Source organism: Podarcis erhardii (assembly GCF_964252035.2).
Source record: "Podarcis erhardii genome assembly, chromosome: Z".
Taxonomy (NCBI): domain Eukaryota; kingdom Metazoa; phylum Chordata; class Lepidosauria; order Squamata; family Lacertidae; genus Podarcis; species Podarcis erhardii.
In genome coordinates, this window is record NC_138504.1 from 40,467,490 (window position 1) to 40,492,378 (window position 24,889).

The 24,889-nt window shown below is 42.3% G+C and overlaps 1 protein-coding gene across 9 annotated transcripts in view; it reads left to right on the forward strand.

Annotated features, from left to right (window-relative positions):
* The first annotated feature begins 692 nt into the window (after positions 1 to 692).
* The window catches only part of RALGPS1 (Ral GEF with PH domain and SH3 binding motif 1), a 232,575-nt gene continuing 208,378 nt past the window's right edge, over positions 693 to 24,889 (forward strand). For 3 of the 9 annotated variants that reach the window (XM_081847627.1, XM_081847632.1, XM_081847630.1), the window contains exon 1: positions 695 to 1,144. The gene's annotated coding sequence lies outside the window, so the exon portion shown is untranslated. The other 6 variants (XM_081847633.1, XM_081847634.1, XM_081847628.1 and 3 more) reach the window with 4 other exon arrangements.

Genomic DNA, 24,889 nt, shown 5'->3' on the forward strand with positions numbered 1-24,889 from the left:
AATCCCTGGGGAACCATTGCCAGACAGTGTTGACAATACAGTACTGAGCTTATATGGAGCAATTGTTTGACTTGATATAAGGCAGGTTCCTAACTCAGGATCCCGGTCATTATATTGGGGGAAGATCCATATCTCAGTGGTAAAGCACCTGCTTTGCACAGAGAAGTTCCTAGGTTCAGATTCTTGGCATCTCCAGGTATGGCTAGTAAAAGACTCTTGGCTATTGGTTTATGTTTTGTTATGTATTTTGTCTTATTTAGTATTCTTTTTTATGGGAACCACCTTGTGATCTTCGGACGAACAGCGGTATACAAATTCAACAGCAACAAACTGGAGAGCAGCTGACAGTGAAAACAAACACTGCTAGATGGACCTAATGGTCCATTTGTGATCTACATCAGGACCTGCTGCCCCTGTGGATCCAGTTGCCTCACCTTTCTTCATGGGGGGAGGCCTGCCTGTTCATCAGGGCACCCGCCAAGCTTCCTCCCTGCTCCCCTTTCGCACTCAGTTTCCTGGCTTTTCGACTCCTCTCAGCAGGGCCAACTGCCACCTGTCAACGGACACACCGACCTCGCGCGCTCGCCCCGCCCCTAAAAAAATACAAAAAAACCTCTCAAGGAGGCTGCGGCTCCTACGCATTCGGTTCTCATTTGCATTTCCCCACCCGCCGCGAATGCGACTGGCGGCGGCGCGGCAGCGGCCCGAGCTAGGATTGGCGGTTAGGCTTGCCAATCCTCCCGGAGTAAACACCGCCCTCCCGAGTTGGCATCCCTCTGAGCGCCCTCCGGCTTTCTTGTCTCCCTCGCAGCAGCCTCCCCCCTCCCCCGCCCCCATTCCCTTCTCCGGCTCTCGTCACCCCGCCTTTCCTCCCTCCCTCCCTCCCTCCCTCGCCCGGCCGCGTTTGGCCTTGTCGGCGTCAGCGGCAGCTGTCGCTGCGGCGTAGGAAGCGAAGCGGTCTGGCGGCGGCTGTGGTGGGGACTCTCCAAAGCCAGTCGGCTCGGCCCGTTCGCTCTTCCTCCCCGTCTTCGTCAAGGGGGCCCCTGGTGGCCTCGAGGAGAAACCACGGGCGTTCTGGGCCGGTGGGGGCGGCGGCAGGTGGGGGCCACTGCTGCTGCCGCCGCGAGCCCCGCCCCTCCAGCAGGTAAGGCGCACAGACGAGCACCCCCGCTTCACCTCTTTGCCCACTAGACACGTCGCTGTTTCAGGACTGAAAGCGCCAAAAAACCCCTCCAAGATCTTATAAGCCGGCACGCCCCCCTCCCACCGCATCTTGACAGGTGAGGATAATTTTACACGCACCCCCATTTCACTCCACCAAAGGTGTGGGGGCCTCTTTCTAGCTCCCTCTTTCTCCGCCGAACCCCCCCCCCCCCAACAGCCGCCGCCGCCGCCCCGCCTTCATTACAGCCAAGAGAAAGATTTAAAGCTCCTTTTTCTAGTCTAGTGGACACATTTACATTTCTCAAATGGCACCTACTTCCCGTTTAAGGTGGTGGTGGGGGGTGGCGGTGGCGGATGCAAATAGTTTATTGCTCATATAGGCCAAGTCCATACATGCAGAACAGGTGCATACGCTCAGCGCATTTCACGCTCTGTATGTTATAGGAATAAGCTTGTGCACCTGTTTGAAATTGGGTTTATATAGGCCAGGGTATACTTGCAGACAGATGTATACACTCATGCACATGTTTATGTTGTAGGGATAAGCTTTCGTATCAGTGCACAGTTATATCTATATTAAAAAATACTATGCATTTATAGTATTATATAAAATCTTGTAGTATTTTGCACATGCCTCAAGGAAGCTAGCCATGTTACATATTTTTACGTCATAAAGCAATGTGTGTGTGGGGGGGGTTTGTTGGCTGTCTTGAGGGTTATGTGAAAGGCAAGTTAATATGATTTTTAAAATTTATATACATGTACTTTTTGTATAGAAACGTTATTAGTTCTGAGGGTGAGATTATATACAATCTTGCGCCTTTTGTATAAATGGCACACAATAGCAAAAATTGCATGCATAGAAAATTATTTTATATCCTTGTAAAAATGTATTAAAATTAATAGTATCTGCATGTGTGTGGTATGTACACACACACACACACACACACTATTACAGTTGTATGTGTTTGCATGTGTGGAATTGCTGTACAGGAGTTGTTTGGAAAGGAAAGGGAAATTATAACAGTGACTCTTCCATTGACCTATATTCCCTCTCATGAGAATTATAAGTGCAGCCCTGCTACATCAGAGTACAGCATCCTACCTCATGTAGTACCTGTTGGTTGCCTCCAGAAGGCCAGCAAGCTGGATTTCAAGGCAGCAGCCCTTGCCCTTTGACTTTCCCTACTAGTGCCCCCTTGCAGCATCTTTATCTCATGGAATACTGCCCCTGACCATGGAGGTTCCATCAAGCCCTACATGTGGTGATTGGCTTTGACTTCTGCCTTCCTCCACCAATCTGTATAATTTCCCTTTTAATACCATGTTGATAATGATAATATAAACCTTTAGTGTGTTCAGGTTCATCAGATGTTTTCTCAAAGTGCATGGTAGGGTGAGGCAGTACACATACAGGCATCCCCCCACTTGCACATGATCGACTTGCACGTGACCAAATATACGTGCAGCGCCAATAAAAGTTTTAATAGTTTAATTCATACTGAAAATGGAGAGAGCGAGCTGGAGAGTCCTTGTGGCTCATGAGGAGACCCTCCCTGGAGCCCAAGGAGGATGTCTAGAGAGGGCAGAAAAGAGACTGGAGGTGCAACAGTGCTTTGTTTAGGCTGCTTAGCCTCCCCCCTAATAGCTGATGCATGTGGTAGTGCAGCAGCAGATGCTTTTCCGCATGTCCTCCAGTCTCCTGCTGACCCCAGAGCTTCAGTTCCAGTTGTGGATATTTTTGGTACAGGGTTGTTAGGTGGTTGTTGTTGTTGTTTTTTGTTGTTGTTGTTTTTTTCGAGTGTAGTATTTTGGAGAGAGAGTGGCTTCATAGTACTGCCTTCTGCTACTGTTTTTTAAATCCACTGTTTGCTTCCATTTGTCAACTCTTTAAAGATTGTCTAAGGCAAAAAACCCCACTCTGTTTCATATTTAGTAATAAATAACTGACACTTAGCCAGTGCCTTGACATTTGTCATGGTTCTCCGTATGCCACATGACCCAGAAAGCTGTCTGTGGACAAACACTGGCTCTCTCGGCCTGAAAGGCAAGACAAGCGCTGCACCCCATAGTCATCTTTGACTGGACTTAACCATCCAGGGGTCCTTTACCATACCTTACCTAATAGCACCTGAGATGATTAGCTCAAAGCAAGGCTAACCCTGAAATGCTCGTTAAGCTGTCATGGCAGTGCCCCCACTACTTGTGCCATCCTTATATCTTATATATCTTCCCAATGACAGGGGGGAAACAGACTTTTATCTCACATATAGAGCCCATTACCATCCACCTAACAGAATCATATAAATTCTCCTTTTAGGCTGAGGATTCTCACTAGTTATTTTACTGGAGCCATTGTGTTTTATGTCAAGTGGGCATCCAGTATCTCTAGAATATATTATTTGAGGTTGTTGCAACCTCTGTCATATATAGCCTACTGTTCTGATACATCCCTTTCAGAGGTGCAGGGGCTCAGTTCTGCCTGCTAGCTGTGTGATTTGAATGTTTGTTCTCTGTAGCTACTCAGCATCATAAGGTAAAGGTAAAGGGGACCCATGACCATTAGGTCCAGTCGTGACCACCTCTGGGGTTGCGGCACTCATCTCGCTTTACTGGCCAAGGGAGCCGGCATACAGCTTCCGGGTCATGTGGCCAGCATGACTAAGCCGCTTCTGGCGAACCAGAGCAGCGCACAGAAACACCGTTTACCTTCCCGCCGGAGCGGTACCTATTTATCTACTTGCACTTTGACGTGCTTTCGAACTGCTAGGTTGGCAGGAGCTGGGACCGAGCAACGGGAGCTCACCCTGTCGTGGGGATTCGAACCGCCGACCTTCTGATCGGCAAGTCCTAGGCTCTGTGGTTTAACCCACAGCATCATAGAGAAAAGCAAATTGTCATATATTTAATATAATCACAAACCAGTGTGTGCCTTATCCCATGTGCTGACATGTGAGGGCTTCTTGCTTGCCTTTGTCATTGCCATGTTTCTTTACCCAATATTGCCACCCACCCCACACCAGTACACCTAGCCCCCTGTGTTACATTTTCATTGGTCTATAGAACATGTATATAATTTTGCTGAAGGTAGACTGGCAGAGGAACAATGACTGTGTTTGCTATTGATAAATGTTAATGTGTAACTGGAGCAATTTCATTCTTGAAATAAGTACTTTGGGAGAAACTGGAGTGACAGTGATGGCTATTTTGCAGCTTTTTGAGCACAAATGTGTTTGTGGAACATGTATGTAAATAAATTTACAGTGACCATTGTGGCTGCAAGCATAAACATAAACTTGTCAGGGCATTCTTCCATTCTTCTAAATGTTCATCTGACATATAAATTGGAAATATCTCCTATGAGGTTACTGAAATGGAAATCTTTAAGATTGTCAAAATGATAAATATTTGCTATAAATGTAACTTTGTTGTGTTATTGTTTCTTCTTGCAATAAGTATTACTTTCCATTGCTTCTGATGTGGTATGACATGGTATGTTCAAGAAAATTGAGAGCAGCAAGTTCAGAAAGCAGAGATGTACAGAGCCTGTGTACTAATTAGTAGTATCCACAGCCTTCCTTACTCTTAACTTCCTTACTTTGTGGCAGTAACATTGTTGATCTTTAACCTTTGTTTGTTTTATTCCGATTCTCATTAGAATGACCAGCAACATTTTGGGTTGTCTCGGACCAGATCCAGTCATTCTTGTAGGAATTTTATTTTCTAGATCCATTTCAATTGGGGTTATGCCCGGTTTTTGGCATGGAAACTGCTTTATTCACCCTGTATGATGAGCTCTGTTGGGAGAGAGTGTGGGGAGGATGTGTCCCTGTTAATTCTTCTCAACCTCTCAGCAGCTTTGGATACCATCAACCATGCTATCCTTCTGGAGTGGCTCTCTGAGTTAGGGGTGGGTGGCACTGCCTTGCGGTTGTTTCAGTCCTACTTGGATGGTTGTTCCTAAAGGGTGTTGCTTGGTTTTTCAGTCCTGTGGAGCCTTCACTGTGGGTGCCACTCCTCATCTAGGCAGTCTCTGACAGTGGGGTTCCACAGGGCTCTTGATTCTATCCTCTGTGCTGTTCAATATTGGCATGATACCACTGAGTGGGGTTATCCCAAGTTATGGAGTACATTGTCAGCACTATGATAATGACAAACAGCTATATTTCTTTACATTTGCATGTGGGGCAGTGGGTGTGCTGGACAATTTCCTTGCCTCAATAATGGATGAGATGAGAGCCAACAAACTGAAACTCAATTCAGATAAGACTGAGGCACTGTTAGTGGGTGGTTGCCTAGACCTGAAGGGTGGGAGGTTGCCTGCTCTTGATGAGGTTTGTTGTTGTTTAGTCATTTAGTCGTGTCCAACTCTTCGTGACCCCATGGACCAGAGCACGCCAGGCACTTCTGTCTTCCACTGCCTCCTGCAGTTTAGTCAAACTCATGCTGGTAGCTTCGAGAACACTGTCCAACCATCTCGTCCTCTGTCGTCCCCTTGTGCCCTCCATCTTTCCCAAAATCAGGGTCTTTTCCAGGGAGTCTTCTCTTCTCATGAGGTGGTCAAAGTATTGGAGTCTCAGCTTCAGGATCTGGCCTTCCAGTGAGCACTCAGGCCTGATTTCCTTAAGAATGGATAGGTTTGATCTTCTTGCAGTCCACTTGATGAGGTTACTCCCTGTAAAGCAGTGGTGACCAAACTTGGCCCTCCAGCTGTTTTGGGACTACAATTTCCATCATCCCTGGCCACTGGTCCTGTTAGCTAGGGATGATGTGAGTTGTAGTCCAAAAACAGCTGGAGGGCCAAGTTTGGCCACCACTGCTCTAAAGGAATGGGTATGCAACTTGGGGGTATTTTGGAATCTTTGCTGTCATTTGAGGCTCAGGAGTGCCTTCCATCAGCTTTGACTGGTAGCCCAGCTATGCCCCTATCTGGACAGAGACAGCCTAACTACTGTGGTCTATGCTCTGGTAACCTCTAGGTGAGATTAAAGGTTAAGGTAAAGGTACCTGTGACTGTTAGGTCCAGTTGCAGATGACTCTGGGATTGCATGCTCATCTCGCTCTGTAGGCCGAGGGAGCCGGTGTTTGTCCCCAGACAGCTTCTGGGCCATGTGGCCAGCATGACTAAGCTGCTTCTGGCGAACCAGAGCAGCGCATGGAAATGCCGTTTACCTTACTGCCAGAGCAGTACCTATTTATCTACTTTCACTTTGACGTGCTTTCGAACTGCTAGGTGGGCAGGAGCTGGGACTGAACAACGGGAGCTCACCCCGTCGCGGGGATTCACACCGCCGACCTTCTGATCAGCAAGCCCTAGGCTCAGTGGTTTAGACCACAGCACCACCTGCGTCCCATCTAGGTTAGATTACTGCAGCACATTATATGTAGGACTGCCTCTGAAGACAGTTCTGAAACTTCAGCTAGTGCAGAATTCAGAAGCCAGGTTTATCATCAGGGAAAGACGGTTTGAGGATATTACACTGATCCTCATCCGACTGCACTGGCTACCAGTTACTTTCTGGTCCCAATTCAAAGTGCTGGTTTTGACCTATAAAGCCTTAAACTGGTCAGGACGAAAATACCTCAAGGGCCACCTCTCTCCATATGAACCTATCTGGACCCTGAGATAATCTTCTGAGGCCCTTCTTTGTGTGCCTCATCCTCCTTTGTGTGCCCGGAGGCTGGCAACACGAAAATGGGATTTTTTCTCTTTCTTTTGCAGTGGAACCCCATTTGTGGAACGCTCTCCCTAGGGAGGTTTGGCTGGTGCATTCCTTATACACCCTTTGGTGCCAGATGAAAACGTTCTTCTTTAACCAGGCTGATTGACATAAAATTATGAGGGTGGGGGAGGGTGGTGACATGCTGTGGGGATGCTTTTAACCAGCTGGATTGGATTCTGAGATCTGGGGTACAGATTTATATCAGCAAACTAAGTGTAATGCTTGGTCTGTTTTGAGTGCATTTATAAGTGGACGTAAAGGTGGCATCTAACTCTTCAGTGCTGTAAAGATCCAAGCTTTTTATTGGTGCTGATGTAATTAGCATTAAGTGTAAAAAGAAGCACAAAGCTTCAAGTAATATTTATCTCACATATTGAAATGCTTGTATGTGAAGATTAATACTCTAGATGCTATTGATTCATGATTAGCATATGTACTTTGTGCCAAACCTAAATCTCCATTGTTTGGTGTGAAAATAGTTCATTTATCTTTAGTTTGTAAATAAAAAAAGTTATATTTCAAAATGTTAAAAGTGCCTCACATAAATTTATAGTAATCTTTACAACAACTGCAATAGATAGGTCAATAGGATACTAATATATTTTCTGCAGTTGTAAACATCCAGTACAGTATGCCTTTTTCTAAGTAGCTTATATGTAGGTTTAATTAAGCAGGTTTCACTTTTCCTCTAGTTAATTTCACTTTCTGCTTCCTGGTTTAATAAATGTTGGAAATGTTAAAAAGTAACTTGCTAAGTTAAATGTGTTATGATTTTGATAAAGGAGCACTTTATACATTAGAAACTGTGAAATAAAATTACTAGAAATATCATAACTAGAGCTAGAAATACCATAACTAGACAGTGGAAGGACCTATCAGGAGTGAACATAGACCAAAACATAGGGGAAACTGCCCTACTAGAAAAGTTAACCAACAAATTCAACTAGCATGGGGACAATCTTTGGAGGATGCCTTCACCCCAGTGTGGTTCCCTTTTATTACAGTAACCTATCCCCTCCAACAGCATACAGTGGTACCTCTGGATGCGAACGGGATCCGTTCCAGAGCCCCATTCGCATCCTGAAGAAAACGTAAGACGCAACTGCATGTCTGCGCGGGTCGCGTTTCGCTGCTTCCGCGCATGCATGTGACATTATTTTGAGTGTCTGTGCACATGTGAGCGGCGAAACCCGGAAGTAACGTGCTCTGTTACTTCCGTGGAGCGCAACCTGAAAATATTTAAGCTGAAGCGTATTCATCCGGAGGTATGACTGTACAGATCAATATGGGTAACTTGACCCAACAACCTAGCCTGCCTTCCTCACATAAAGAAGCCACACCACAATCAACTAAACACAACCAACCAAGCTCAGGAACCCGTAACCTTTCACAATATCAATAAAAATGAATAAATACACAACTAAAGGACCTACCCATGTGATGCTGACATAACCCCCCCACACACTAAGAATAGGCATTAGAACAAAAGAACAATATCCCCATCTCTCTCCCCCTCCCCTTCCCTGCAACTGTAAGATTATGACAAAAATGTATTTCACCAAATGTAAACGATCGGCTATGAATTGAAAGTGGAGACAATGGATACACAGTTCCCTCTTTATCTGTTTGCTTTGTAGCACAAAAAACTAATAAAAACTAATTAAAAAACAACACTGGATTGTTGAAATATTTTAGGGCAATTAACTGGGAAATTCTTCAGTGCAAACTCCATTGTGAGTGGCATTGTATTCGTGAATCCCCTTGTGTGCTACCAGTGATTGTGCCATTGCCAGCTTTATATGCCACATTCATTCACACGCTTCTGAAGAAGAAATTATAACCAGTGCTTATTTCTAGGGGGACATGGGTACACATACCCCTAAATATTTTCTGAATCTAAGTTTGGCCTCATTGAGGGGCAGTATTTCAATGATTAGGAAAATGAGAGTACCCCTAAACTTTTTTTTAAAGGAAAAAAGCACTGATTATAACCATACTTGGACAAATGTCTTTGGTGCATCTAGAACTGGTAATAATGACAAGACTAAAGTACAATACTAATGATATGACTCAAAACTTCATTTCGTTGATAATCTTTCTTGTTCAAAAACAGTATACAGTGGTGCCCCGCAAGACGAATGCCTCGCAAGACGGAAAACCCGCTAGACGAAAGGGTTTTCCGTTTTGGAGGTGCTTCGCAAAACGAATTTCCTATGGGCTTGCTTCGCAAGACGAAAATGTCTTGCGAGTTCCTGCGGGTTTTTTCCCTCCCCCCCCCTTTTCTAAGCTGCTAAGCTGCTTATCTGCTTATCCGCTAAGCCGATAAGCCGCTAAAAGCCGCTAATAGCGCTAATAGTGCTAATCCGCTAAGCCGTCAATGGGCTTGCTTCGCAAGACGAAAAAACCGCTAGACGAAGAGACTCGTGGAACGGATTAATTTTGTCTTGCGAGGCACCACTGTATAATGATAAAATGAAACAAAAGCCCAAATGATCAGTATTGTAGAAAGTTATGCTTTTACCTAGTATGTAACTTTCTGCATGGACGCGGGTGGTGCTGTGAGTTAAACCACAGAGCCTAGGACTTGCCGATCAGAAGGTTGGCGGTTCGAATCCCCGTGACGGGGTGAGATCCTGTTGCTCAGTCCCTGCTCCTGTGCACCTAGCAGTTCAAAAGCACGTCAAAGTGCAAGTAGATAAATAGGTACCACTCCGGCAGGAAGGTAAAAGGCATTTCAGTGCGCTGCTCTGGTTCGCCAGAAGCGGCTTAGTCATGCTGGCCACATGACCCAGAAGCTGTACGCCGACTCCCTCAGCCAATAAAGCCAGATGAGAGCCTCAACCACAGAGTCAGTCACGACTGGACCTAATGGTTCCTTTACCTTTACCATTAACTTTCTGCACACTATCACTCAGTTCTGGACAACTGAGTACTTGAACTTTAAAAGCCCATTGAAAATGTGTGCTTGAACTTTTATGATTAATATAAATAGGTGGAGGATGGTGCTAGATTCTCTGCAGAGCTGTTGACCTGCCCCTGCTTTCTCTCATTTGTTGCAGTCTGAATGGAATAGATTTTATGCCCTGTCTTTCAATAGGTTTGATGCTTTTTTTAATTACAATAACAAATTAATCAGTAGGTGTTTTGTTGAATAAGTAAATTATCTTCTTCACAGTTTTTAAATTCATTGTTAGTTTCGAAAAGGTGATCATATTTGGAGAGCCTGAAATTATACCCAGGTATCAGTAGGAGATGCTCTGCTGTGTTTCTAGGTTTGTCCCTTGCTAAGAAATATCACCATGGTGAAATTTAAAAAGATGAGCTGCCACCAGTACTGTGGCATTCTTGGTTTTTTGGAACATTTGACAATTCAGCTGTTCAGCTGACTTCTCTGTGGTTTTCAATGCCATTGATCATGTTACTCTTGTGGATAGGTTCTGGGATGGGGATTAGAGTACTGCATTGCAGCTCTTTTAATTTAATCCATGTGTGGTAGTGAGATTTCTGAAACAGTGCCTGTACACAATAATCAACTGGGGTGAGGGACAATAAATAGAGACTCAGTCCATGCAAGATAGATGTACTGTCGGCAGATGGTTCGTCTGCCTTCTTAAGTAATATTCAATATGCTTTGGATGTAGTTGTACTGTCCCTAAAGGAACTGGTTTGTATTTTGTGGGTGATCTTAGATCAAGCACTATTACCTGAGGCCCAAGTGGACTTTATGGCTCAGAGTATCTTTCGTCTACCCACTGTGACCCCGTCTGGTTGGAAATTGGCTTGCAGTAATGCATTATGCATGAGGCTACCTTTGAGGAAAGCTCCAGAAACTTCAAAATAAGTCAAAATAGGGCAACTATGTTTTTAATAGGTAAATATGATTTTTTCATGCCACTGTTTCATCATTTTCACTGCCTTCCAGTCTGTTTCTAGGTACAATTCTAAGTTATGGTGGTTGTTTTTTTATTGTCATGTTTCATACAGAATGGTTATTGATATAAGCATATACAAAATGCAATAAGAAAAGTGTGTGTAACAAATAATAAACAGGAAAAATAAAGAGGGGAGAGGAAAACCAGGAAACAACTGAGAGTGCAATGGCATATACAACTATTACATATAAGAAGAAAAAGGTCAGTCCATATTGTTCCAAATAAAGCCTTTCCACATAATTATTTGTAGAGCGCGGGGTTTAGTGGGCTATTCAGTTAACATAGGAGAAAAAAACTTACACCATATTGAATAAAAGTGGTCTATTTTTGAAGAACCAGTACAGGCCCTCCATTTGTGTGTCAAATTTTCTGACAGTGCAATGTCCCATACTTTCCCTAGTCTCCTCTCGTGAAGGAGGTGAATTGGATTTCCAGTGGGAAGCCACTGACATTCTGGCTGTGGCAAGAAGCATAAACACAAGAGATTTATGCATGATGGATGTGTTGGTACCATGCTCCAAATACTGTATAGGAACACCAGGCTAGGTCTACGGACAGTACCTGATCGGTGATGGTGGAAATATGTAAAAAAAAATCCAGAGAATCTCTGAGTCCACAGAATTTCTGAACTATATAGCAACCCAACCACATTATGGATTGATGGAGTCGGGTCCAATGCCATCTTAACACTGTTTTAAGTGTGGCTTCCTGTATTCTATAGAAATCATTTGAAGTGGGAGTTTAGACTACAGTGCTTCCTATACTTGTTGCTCTAACCCAGGCAGTTCCAAAGTCCGTCTCAGGGGCCTAATCTTGCCTGCCGGTCGGTTTAATCCGGCCCCTGTGGCAGTTAATTTCCTGGGGTAAAATCCTAAAAAACCTCAACAACTCCAATCCTAAAAAAAGGTCAGTTGGCCCCCACGACCCTTCACTTCATCAAATCTGGCCCTCTTTGAAAAAGGTTTTCACACCACTGCTCTAGCCAAAGACCCAGATCACTCTCCCATAATGACCGTAGCCCCTGAGAAGAGCATGATTCTGTGTTAAGTATAATGCAACATATATAGGAAGCCATGCCCTTGTTACTTGAGGTTTCTTTGAGACAAAGTGATTACCGGTACCTTTTCCTTTGCGCAGCAAGAATGGAGCAAAGGAGGAGACCTGTGTTAGTTGGAGCTAGTTGGGCAGGGTATCCCTTTAATGAAGTTGCTGAAATAGGACGGCCATTTAGGCATAATATCTTTGATGCTACAGTTGCAATCGAAATTATTCAACCCCCATTGCAAATCAGGTTTATTATCAAAATTTACAGACTTTCAGCTGTTTTCAGTGAGCAAATCAAACAAAAGCAATTGAAAAAGCTCAACACAATGGATGCTTCAAGAGATTTCCCCAAATCTGGCTGAAATTGCAACTTATACTGGCTTTTCCAGTCTCACTATTATTCAGCCCCTCCATGGCAAGCATATTTAGTGCTTAGTAGAGCAGCCTTTTGCTGTTATGACCTGCTGCAAACAAGATGCATAGCCAGAAAGTAGTTTCCAGCAGTGTTCCTGAGGAATCTTAGCCCATTTCTCATGAGCAATAGCCTCCAGTTCAGTAATATTCTTGGGTTTGCGTGCTGCAACCACCTTCATCAAATCCCTCCAAAGATTTTCTATGATGTTTAAGTCAGAACCTCCCAGGACTTCTTCTGCAATCAAGGCTTGGTGGAATTTGAGGTGTGCTTGGGATCATTGTCCTGTTGGAAGTTCCAATGGTGCCCAAGCTTCAGCTTCCTCACAGACGACATTATGTTTCCTCCTAGGATTTCCTGATACTTCAATGAATCCATCCTGCCTTCCACACACTGTAAGTTTCCAGTGCCAGTGGATTCAAAGCAGACCTAGAGCATCACTGAGCCACCAACATGCTTCACTGTAGGCAGTGTGTTCTTTTCAACCTATGCTTCATTCTTCTTCCTCCAGACATAGCGCTGACCATTGGGGCTGAAAAGTTCCAATTTTTTTTCATCACTTCACAGAATCCTAGAATCTTAGAGTTGGAAGGTACCCAAGGGTCATCTAGTCCAACCCCCTGCAATGCAGGAATCTCAGCTAAAGTATCCATGACCGATGACCATCCAACCGCTGTTTAAAAACCTCCAAAGAACTAGAGTGCACTACCTTTCGTGGGAGTCTGTTCCACTGCTGAACAGAATCCCAAAACTTCTGTGACTTGCTTATATGATTTTGAGCATATTGGAGCTGACTTTTATTGTGCGTTTGGGTCAGTAGTGGTGTACATCTTGGAGTTCTGGCATGGAAACCTGTGTTTGGTACATGCCTTACTGTGCTCAGAGAAACCTCAATGCCAGCTGCCAACAAATCTTACTGCAGCTCTTTTATAGTAACTCGAGAATTTTTCCCAGCCCGCCTTCTCAGAAATCTGGTTGCCGCCACAGATAGCTTCCTTTTTCTGTCCCGTCCAGGTAGTGTAACCACCCTTGCTTTAACTTTGACACTCAGCAAACTTTTACACGCACCTCATAGAGGTGCCATATGTCCTCTTTTTCTGTGACATGTCCTCTTTTTCATAGGTATGTAAAATAAGAGTTGTCATAGCGATCCATAGTTAAAAGTAGAAGTTGGCAAATGTGTCCTCTTTTTTGCTCTTCAAAATATGGCAATCGCACATTAAATGAGTTGTATTTAAGTCCTCAATAGTTGTGTAGTAGGTCATTAAACATAAATGTTTTAGTTTTGTAGTATTCAAAGCAGACAACAGTGTGTCTTGGTACTTGTCTCTTGGTTTCTTATTCTCTGTGTGCCTGTTCAATGTCAGGGAGAGCAAGGCAGGGGTCTATCTTCAAACTGTCAAACCAACTTAAAATAAAAGCAATCATACCTCCCCCTCCTCTTTTTTTGGAATCCCACATAGTTAATCCCCCCCTTTATCTCTATCCAATTGAGCTGCAAACTTTAAATCTAAATCTTCAATTGCAATTTTATGTGCTTGCAGCTTTTTTGGAGTGCTTAATCTGGTTAAGATTACCGTAGGTAACATTGCAATCTTGTTTTCAAGTGAATGCAATGCAGCTGCCCAGGCTAAAGCCTGTCTTTATGAATAAACACTTCTGAGTCTTTTTCACAGCTCTGAGTAATTGGTTGCATCCTGCCATTCAAGCTTTAATTTACTTTTCAGGCCACACAAGCCCTGCAGCATTACCTTTCAGGAGGTGTACTTAGAAAGGTGAGGAATAGTGATTTTGCAGTCCTTCAGAGTGATTTCATTCCCAAGAGTGCTGAAGACTTGAAATCAACCCATCATTTGACTCTGCAGCAAGCCATGCCCCAAGTGATAGTTTAAAGCCCTAAATGACTTGGGGCTAGGTTACTTGAAGAATTGATATATTCTCCCAGACCTTGAGATCTTCACCACAGGCCCTTTTCCAAGTTTCTCTACCCTGTAAAATGGGATGAATAGCCACTGGGGCAGGGGTGGATGTTTGTGGAGGCACCCTGTTTATCAAATGTCTTTCTCCGAGAAGTTTGTCTGACATCTACTTTATGAATCTGTACAGGTAGGTACATCCATTGTTTCTAATGGATTTACCATTGTTACTGGCAACAGGAAATACATGTACCTAGTAATACATGTACCTAGTATTGAGATTCACCAAAGAGGGAATATTTTGTTTTGCTGTCCGTTATTCAGTGTTCAAAGGTACACAAGTAAGTTAGAACAAGGAGGTTGTTAACTATATTTATCTACACTACTATAAAAGCTCCAGTGATGCTGTTCATGAAAGCAGTAACTTTTTCAGTTTCTCACTTTTGATAAGAATTAGCATATAGGGAACCTCTTTGTTGCTTTTGCTGTCTTCAGATGGAAACCTCAGTGGTTGTGATGGTGGGCACAGTAAGGTCATTCCAGTTCCGTCCCACCCCACTTCACCAGGAGTCACAAGTCTGCATCTTGTCCACCCTCAGGACACATGAGCACCAGCTTGGATAAGAAGGTTGCCTGCTCACTATTCTATATATTCTATATTCAGCAATAAAATTCACACAACAATTAAGGGAGTTTCACATAAAATTTAATACATGCATAAGAAAAAAGGAGCTGGGGTCTCTAAAGAGAAATTTTCTTTAAAGAGAATAGGATCCTTCCAACTTCTCCATCTCTTTTTACCAGCATTAGAAATTCCCCAGGTGCCAGGTGTGTTTTGCGACTGATGTGGATCCAACTGTGACCACGTGGGGATTTCTGGGTGCTTGGTTGGTGACTGACATCTGACTGGCTGTTCCAACTTTCTTAAACAGGTACACAGAGGAACATATTTATTGCATTTATATCCCACCTTTTTCTCCAAGGAGCACATAGTTTACTCCCCTCCTCAATTAATCCCCACAAAGACCCTGTAAGGTAGGTTAAGAGGCTGTAATTGGCCCAAGTAAGCTTCATGATTTAGTGGGGATTTGAACCTTCATCTCCCAGGTCCTAGTCTGACACTCTAACCACTATACCACACTGGCTTCCTAGAGTACTTCTGCTATGGGGCAGCTATATAAATTAAGTAGGTAAATAAGTATGGAGAAAGCAAATGTCTCTTTGAGAAGGCTCTGAAATATTTTCCTTGAAGCTTGAATTTGTTTTAATTTGGATTGTTTTATTTGCTGTTTTAATGTATTGTAAGCCACTTGGAGATTTTTTTCCTTTAAAATATAAAGTGGTAGAAATGAAATGAATAATGATGATGATTATAGGAATAAAAAATCCTACCACTTAAAAAAAAAGGCACCTAGACATTCTATTTTGGTGACTGTAACCTAGGTTTAAGGTGCCATTTGGTGATTAGCTTATATATCTCAATTTCTAACACTGCCTATTACCACTGATGCCTCACTATTTGCTGTGCCTCTGTTACCACTTGTGCACACATGAGTTTCTGTTGGGGTGTGTGTGTGTGTGTGTGTGTGTGTGTGTGCGCATGTGAAGGAACACCAGTTAACCAATAGGCATTGACAATGTAATGAACACGGGGATGACTGATGGAATAAAGGGTCTAGGTAAAACAAAAGACATCCTTTTTGAGGCATGTAGGCGAGCAATTATTTGCCCAAGGCATATTTTTTTTATTCATTTATTTTATTCATTTGTTTCTAGATTGGCAAACCTTACAATACAAACTTCTCAAGTTGACTTACAATATCCCATAAATCAACTAATATTTAATAATAATAATAAGCAGAAACACTGCAGCAATTAAAAGCCTTAGTTAACCTATCAAAAGTTATTAAAAGTCTGAGAAGCCGAAACAGTTTGTACTTGATGCCTAAAAGCTGTTTGATTCAGCATCAGGTAAGCAGATAAGACAAGGGAGTTCTGCAGATGTAATTGGTTCATGCCCTGTCCTTCATTAACCAATTACATCATCCCACTAGGTTTGTATGAGGAAATACAGTATAGTACTTGAGCAAGCTGTAATGCTCTGTGGTAGATGTTGTATGATTTATAATTGTAATTTTATTGGTTTAATTGTATTTTTTCACATCGTGTTTTCTTGTATTACAATGCACATTCCATAATATTTAAATTACAATACAATAAAATACCATGTAAGAAATAAAAAGCAACTAAAATACAATTAAGAATCAATATGAATATTTAACATGGGTCATGAATGAGTGTTCATGATCCACAGTTTAGGAACTTGCTCCTTATAATTTGCATTTGTATATCTGTTTGCCTGATGACATTGCAACATTTTGGAAGATTTTAGTTGTCACTTTATTAGAACTGAAATATGCAGTTCAAATTCTCAGGGTCCAGCATAAAAAAATATAAGTATATTGATGATCTGATGCCTGGAATCCTTACATCACTGATAACATTAGCCTACCATACAGCTGGACATGGGTGGCGCTGTGAGTTAAACCACAGAGCCTAGGACTTGCCAATCAGAAGGTCAGTGGTTTGAATCCCCACGACAGGGTGAGCTCCCGTTGCTGGGTCCCTTCTCCTGCCAACCTAGCAGTTCAAAAGCATGTCAAAGTGCAAGTAGATAAAAAGGTACCGCTCCGGTGGGAAGGTAAACGACGTTCTGTGCGCTGCTCTGGTTTGCCAGAAGCGGCTTAGTCATGCTGGCCGCAACCCCAGAGTCGGCCATGACTGGACCTAATGGTCAGGGGTCCCTTTACCTTTACCATACAGCTAGATGTACTGGTAATATTCATACAGCCTATTTTGTCTCAAATAAAGCACAAATAAAACAAATAAAATACAATCACATCTTACACAGGGGTTTGGTTCCACATATGCACGAAAATCACACATACTCAAACCCTTGGAGCCATGCTGTAGCTAGTGGGGGGAGAGAATCCCCAGTACTCCTATAGCTGCACACCCAGCTCTTTTTAAAAGCTCTTTTTGTGGCTGATATCCCAAGCATGATAAAAGGCTTTAAACTCTGCCTTGCTTGTGGCCAGTTAGGCACGCTGGCTCTGGAAGGCCAGGGATATTTGTGTGAGATCTCACAGGAGTGCTAATGGCCCCACAAGATCTCATGAGAGCCTTGTAGGTGCTGAGAGCCTTGCCCTCAAGCAAGGTGGAGAACTTAAAAGCTCTTTCCATGCTGGGCAACCACAAGTCAACCAGGTAAAAAAATGAGCTTTTAAGCTCTCCAGCCTGCTTGGATTTAACTTGTGCAATTTCAATAAGCCTGCCTTCAACAGCATATGGGTGAAATCAGTCAAATTAAATGCACATAAGATGTGATCATACCGTATAACAATGTTAATCATTTTTGTAACTTTACAGAGATTTTTAAATGTTGGCACGATCAACATTTAGGCAATAGTTCTTAACAGTATGCAATTATTCACCCTATCAGAAGTCATGTGAGGCTACCATCCTTGCTGAAGCTAAGCAGGTCTGGGTCTGGTGACTTCCAGGGAAATGCTGTATTTTTCCATCTATAGGACGCCCCCATGTATAAGACACCTCCTCTTTTTGGGGACTCAGATTTAAGAAAATGGGGCGAGATGACCCAATGTATAAGATGCCCCCTAATTTTTGACATTATTTTTTAGGGGGGAAACCTAGTCTTATACACAGAAAAACATGGTGCATGTAGGCTGACTAAAGAAAGATGAGGTGTAAATGAAATAAAGCAAATAAACAAGTTTAAGGAATGCAACATTCAGTTTCAGCACTTATTCAAAATAATGACACTAGCAGCAGAAACCATATGCTCTAATTCAGCTAATTAGGCAAGCGATTTCTTTAGTACATTAAACATTTGGATGCCTTTAAAATTCTGTTTTGATAAGCTTTATGAAAGTTAACATTAAGGTGTGCCTTGCATTTCTAAAAAAACAAAAAACAAAAACACCAAACAGTAATGAGTTGTTATTGGCATTCTTAGCAGTATTACTCACCTTCATTGTAAACATTGTGAACCATTTTCTTCAAGCTAATTCCAACAAAACTCCTCTCTTGCACAGTTCTTGGCTCTCATAATAGGGATTATGCTAGTCTGTTCATTTAATATAATGCAATATGTGTTAATCATTTCTAAAAATGAGTTGCTTTTTTCTAAACTAAAAAGCCTGTAAAGTAAGGTTACCAGACATCCCCGTTTCCCAGGGACAGTCCCCAGATTTACAAATCAGTCCCCTGACAAAATCCTATCATTCCTATTGAAGTTGAAAAGTGCCCCCCGGATTCATTGAAAAAAATCTGGTAACCTTAGGGAAGGTGCTTCAAATTATTGACCATGTTGCCTGCTGTTTTCTGTACCATTTTTGGATATGGGCCATTCTGAATTGTACACAAAATTCCAAATACAACTAACTTTGCTGTAGATTTAGATAGTTATGATATTGACTATCTTAATTTTCAATCCCTTTCTTAATCGTCCCTAGCATGGCATTTACTCCTATCACTGCCAGTGCATTCTGAGTTGATGTTTTCATTGAGTTATCCACTGTGATCTCTTTCCAGATAACTCATATGCTTCATAGAATTACTTCAGCAATGCTCTGTGATTTAGGCAAGTATTCTCCCCATATTCTGTATTTGAAAACCATACTGCGATCATAGTGGTTTAGCTAAGGCCGCCTAGTGAGTTTATGGCTGATGAGATTTGAATTAGGGACTTCTTGACTCACCCTGCTAGCTACTCTATATTATACCAGCTGATCATATAATAACCTTTACAGTGCTGCTGCTTAAACATTTCCTCTTGTCTATTGCTGTGGACTTTGTCAAATGGTTGGGATTATAGCATGGGAATCCATCGTGAAATGTGCAGTGATTTACATTTTGCTACTCCTAAGAGCCCCTTCATGGATCACTGCCTTGCCGTGGCGAAGGGGCTTGAATAACTCAGAGAAGCTATGAACTATGCTGAGCAGGGCACCCAAGATGAACAGGTCATAGTGGAGAGCTTTGACCAAACGTGATCCACCTGGAGGAGGAACCGGCAAGCCACTCCAGTATCCCTGTCAAGAAAACTCCATGGACAAAGACAACAGGTATATAAAAGTTATGACGCTGGAAGATGAGCCCCTCAGGTCGGAAGGTGTCCAACATGCTACTGGAGAAGAGCGGAGGACAAGTACAAGTAGATCCAGAGCTGATGAAGCGGCTGGGCCAAAGCCGAAAGGACGCTCAGTTGCAGATATGCATGGAAGCGAAAGGAAAGTCCAATGCTGTAAAGAAAAATATTGCATAGGAACCTGGAATGTAAGAACCATGAACCTGGGTAAGTTGGATGTGGTCAAAAATGAGATGGCAAGAATAAATATTGACATCCTGGGCATCAGTGAACTAAAATGGACGGGAATGGGCGAATTCAGTTCGGATGACTATAATATCTACTACTGTGGGCAAGAAACCCATAAAAGAAATGGAGTGGCCCTCATAGTCAACAAAAGAGTGGCGAAAGCTGTACTGGGATGCAATCTCAAAAATGATAGAATGATCTCGATACGAATCCAAGGCAGACTTTTTAACATCACAGTAATCCAAGTTTATGCACCAACTACTGGTGCTGAAGAAACTGAAATTGACCAATTCTATGAAGACCTCATAGAAGTGACACCAAAGAAGGATGTTCTTCTCATTATAGGGGATTGGAATGCTAAAGTAGGGAATCAAGAGATAAAAGGAACAACTGGCAAGTTTGGCCTTGGAGATCAAAATGAAGCAGGGCAAAGGCTAATAGAGTTCTGTCAAGAGAACAAGCTGGTCATCACAAACACGCTTTTCCAACAACACAAGAGACGACTCTACACATGGACATCACTAGATGGGCAGCATCGTAATCAGATTGATTATATTCTCTGCAGCCAAAGATGGAGAAGCTCTATACAGTCAGCAAAAACAAGACCTGGAGCCAACTGTGGCTCAGATCATCAGCTTCTTATAGCAAAATTCAAGCTTAAACTGAAGAAAGTAGGAAAAACCACTGGGCTGGTAAGATACAATCTAAACCAAATCCCTTATGAATACACAGTGGAAGTGAGGAACAGGTTTAAGGATTTAGATTTGGTGGACAGAGTGCCTGAAGAACTATGGGTGGAGGCTCGCAACATTATACAGGAGGCAGCAACGAAAACCATCCCAATGAAAAAGAAATGCAAGAAAGCAAAGTGGCTGTCCAATGAAGCCTTACAAATAGCGGGGGAGAGAAGGCAAGCAAAATGCGAGGGAGATAGGGAAAGATACAGGAAGTTGAATGCAGATTTCCAAAGAATAGCAAGGAGAGACAAGAAGGCCTTCTTAAACAAGCAATGCAAAGAAATAGAGGAAAACAACAGAATGGGAAGAACCAGAGATCTGTTCAAGAAAATTGGAGATATGAAAGGAACATTTCGTACAAAGATTACCATAATAAAGGACAAAAGTGGTAAGGACCTAACAGAAGCAGAAGACATCAAGAAGAGGTGGCAAGAATACATAGAGGAATTATACCAGAAAGATATGGATGTCTCGTACACCCCAGGTAGTGTGGTTGCTGACCTTGAGCCAGACATCCTGGAGAGTGAAGTCAAATGGGCCTTAGAAAGCACTGCAAATAACAAGGACAGTGGAAGTGATGGTATTCCAGCTGAACTATTTAAAATTTTAAAAGATGATGCTGTTAAGTTGCTACACTCAATATGCCAGCAAGTTTGGAAAACTGAGCAGTGGCCAGAGGATTGGAGAAGATCAGTCTACATCCCAATCCCAAAGAAGGGCAGTGCCAAAGAATGCTCCAACTACCGCACGATTGCACTCATTTCACACGCTAGCAAGGTTATGCTTAAAATTCTACAAGGAAGGCTCAAGCAGTATGTGGACCGAGAACTCCCAGAAGTGCAAGCTGGATTTAGAAGAGGCAGAGGAACCAGAGACCAAATTGCAAACATGCTCTGGATTATGGAGAAAGCTAGAGAGTTCCAGAAAGACATCTACTTCTGCTTCATTGACTATGCAAAAGCCTTTGACTGTGTCGACCACAGCAAACTATGGCAAGTTCTTAAAGAAATGGGAGTGCCTGATCACCTCATCTGTCTCCTGAGAAATCTCTATGTGGGACAAGAAGCTACAGTTAGAACTGGATATGGAACAACTGATTGGTTCAAAATTGGGAAAGGAGTATGACAAGGCTGTATATTGTCTCCCTGCTTATTTAACTTATATGCAGAATTAATCATGCGAAAGGCTGGGCTGGATGAATCCGAAGCCTGAATTAAGATTGCCGGAAGAAATATCAACAACCTCAGATATGCAGATGACACAACCTTGATGGCAGAAAGTGAGGAGGAATTAAAGAACCTTTTATTGAGGGTGAAAGAGGAGAGCGCAAAATATGGTCTGAAGCTCAACATCAAAAAAACGAAGATCATGGCCACTGGTCCCATCACCTCCTGGCAAATAGAAGGGGAAGAAATGGAGGCAGTAAGAGATTTTACTTTCTTGGGCTCCATGATCACTGCAGATGGTGACAGCAGTCACGAAATTAAAAGACGCCTGCTTCTTGGGAGAAAAGCAATGACAAACCTAGACAGCATCTTAAAAAGTAGAGACATCACCTTGCCAACAAAGGTCCATATAGTAAAAGCTATGGTTTTCCCAGTAGTGATGTATGGAAGTGAGAGCTGGACCATAAAGAAGGCTGATCGCTGAAAAATTGATGCTTTTGAATTATGGTGCTGGAGGAGACTCTTGAGAGTCCCATGGACTGCAAGAAGATCAAACGTATCCATTCTTAAGGAAATCAGCCCTGAGCGCTCACTGGAAGGACAGCTCATGAAGCTGAGGCTCCAATACTTTGGCCACCTCATGAGAAGAGAAGACTCCCTGGAAAAGACCCTGATGTTGGGAAAGATGGAGGGCACAAGGAGAAGGGGACGACAGAGGATGAGATGGTTGGATGGTGTTCTTGAAGCTACCAGCATGAGTTTGATCAAACTGTGGGAGGCAGTGGAAGATAGGAGTGCCTGGCGTGCTCTGGTCCATGGGGTCACGAAGAGTCGGACACGACTAAACGACTAAACAACAACAACAACTCCTAAGAGCTAGCATTTACTTTTTCATTAGTTTCAATTATCCCTCACACTTTGGAGTTGCACAAAGGAAGATAAATCTAATATAGGAGTAGAGAAATTTTCCAGTGTATAACAGATATTCTAAATGAACAGGAGAGGGGGCTTGATCAAAGGTGATTTGGTACTGATAGTACAACCACAACTATTTCAACAGAAAACACTATGGATTAAGAGGCAATTGAACATTTTTGTGCAAGTTATGCAGGTTCAGTATGCATCAGAATAAGTATCAGTTTGTGGAAACAAGAATAAGTATCAACATGCTCTAAAGCAGTCTTCCCCAACCTTATGCCCCTCAGATGTTTTGGAGTATTACTATGGGAAAGCTGGCTGGAGCTTATAACCTAAAACAGCTGAAGGGCCCCACTATGGGGGAAGCCTGGCCTAGGGCATCTTTTTTAGCATTCCCTGCCTAAGGAGCTATTCAACAGTTTGGCTCCACCTGCTGTACTGTGTGAACCTTACCAGAACTGTATTCTGAAATTTTGAATCTTCTGATGTGAATTTCTAGCTTTGCTTCTTTTTCCTTGTGTAACAAACACGTTGTGTGCCAACAGTAAAGCTGTAGGAAGAACTATGATTCCTTCAGACCAAGTAGTCCATGAACCACAGGTCTAAAAACTTGGCGGTCATTACCACCTGGAAGACTTAAATAGGCTAGCTTTTAAAAATAAATAAATGAAAAAGCCCACAACCATAGTTGATTATTAGCCATGGTAATATTGGTAACTAGTAGTTTTCATTAAGAAAGCTCCGTAACAGCTAATGATTTTACTAGGGTCAAAGGCTATCAAAAATAGTACCCAATCTTTAAATGAGGTCATTGATACTTTGTTGATGGATTATAGTATCAACACCATTTAAAGACTAGCATCTTTGGAGAGATGAGCGCTGACAGATGAAGGGTGGAAAGTATTGTTTTAGATCAGGATTTCACCTCAATGGTTGATAAGTGTCAGTAGACCAAACATGGAAAATTTGGGTGGATGAACTTTGGCTTTTGAACAATGTACAGATGAACTTTGGCTTTTGAACAATGTTAACCATAATGAAAACCCAAAAGACAATGGGTGGTATTTGGTGCTAGTTCTACAGATAGTAAACTAATTGAAGATAGTGGACCTGACCAAGTTAGGTTCATCAATTTTAGTGGGGCTACCCTGAGTAGGAGTAGCACTGGCTTCAACCAGGTTTTGCATAGTCCTGAATATTTTTCAGTGATGCTTCGCAAAATAATTTCAACACATTACTGGATCTTCTCTGGTCAAATTGAGTTCTTATGGGTTCTAACTGGGCAAAAAGTATTAAACTTCTATCTAGTCCAGTGTTTTTCAACCACTATTCCGCGGCACACTAGTGTGCCGCGAGATGTTGCCTGGTGTGCCGTAGGAAAAATTGAAAAATTCGAAAGATTTTAAAATAAAGTATTTTATAATTTTTCATATTTCTGTTTACTTACTAGTTCATAATAAAGTAATTATAAAATACTTTCTTTGTGTTTATTTGATTCCTATTCAAGAGAATTACTTTATATATCGTCAATATAGGCACAGAGTTAATTTTTTTAACATTTTCTAATGGTGGTGTACCTCGTGATTTTTTTCATGAAACAAGTGTGCCTTTGCCCAAAAAAGGTTGAAAAACAATGATCTAGTCTATGGACTCTTCTGTTCCCTTCCAAAACAAACATTATTTTTTTAAAAACCCAAACTTATCTGAGTATGTTATATACTCAGGGCTTTTATTCCAGCCAGAACTCACCAGAACTCAGTTCTGGCTGCATCTCAGATGGGTGCCATTTTCAGTATAGGAGAACAAGAGAGAGGTTCATTGTGGGTTCTATCACCTCTAGAAAAATAGCACTGGATGTACTTAATAGGACAGGATAAGGTGCAGCACTTTAGTAAATTTCATTTTAACAAGTAATTCTGCATTCTCCTGATTCACAGAGTAGCAGATTGTCTATAGCTCTAGAAATAAAGCAAAAAATTCTCTTGCGTTTTACAGAGCCTCTTGTCACTGGCACTGCATTTTTCTCTCACCTCTTTCACAGTTGAGAATATAGTGCCACCATAATGCGCATACTAATATCCATATTTTGAGAATGCAAAGAAAAACCATACAGAAAAGTCCCCGTTTGGTTTATTTGTTCTGGTAATATATCATAGAAAAGTACGCCTCCAGGAAATTTCCCTTAAAATTATTGGACCCCCACGTCTTGCAAAAATAAATACTTGAAGCTCACCATCTCTATGGAGAATGAGGTTCCAATTTTCATGTTTGGTGGGAGTGTACCATGGTCCATGCCTTTTGGGGAAAAGTTTTTTATTTGACCTCCAAAATGACTAAACAGTCTATCCCTTCTAATTCAGCACTTGCCTTATTATCACTAGATACGACCCCAAATTCTACCCTTAAATCTAAAGAATTACCGTATTTTTCGCTCAGGGTGCACCGGACCATAGGGCGCACCTAGTTTTTAGGGGGGAAT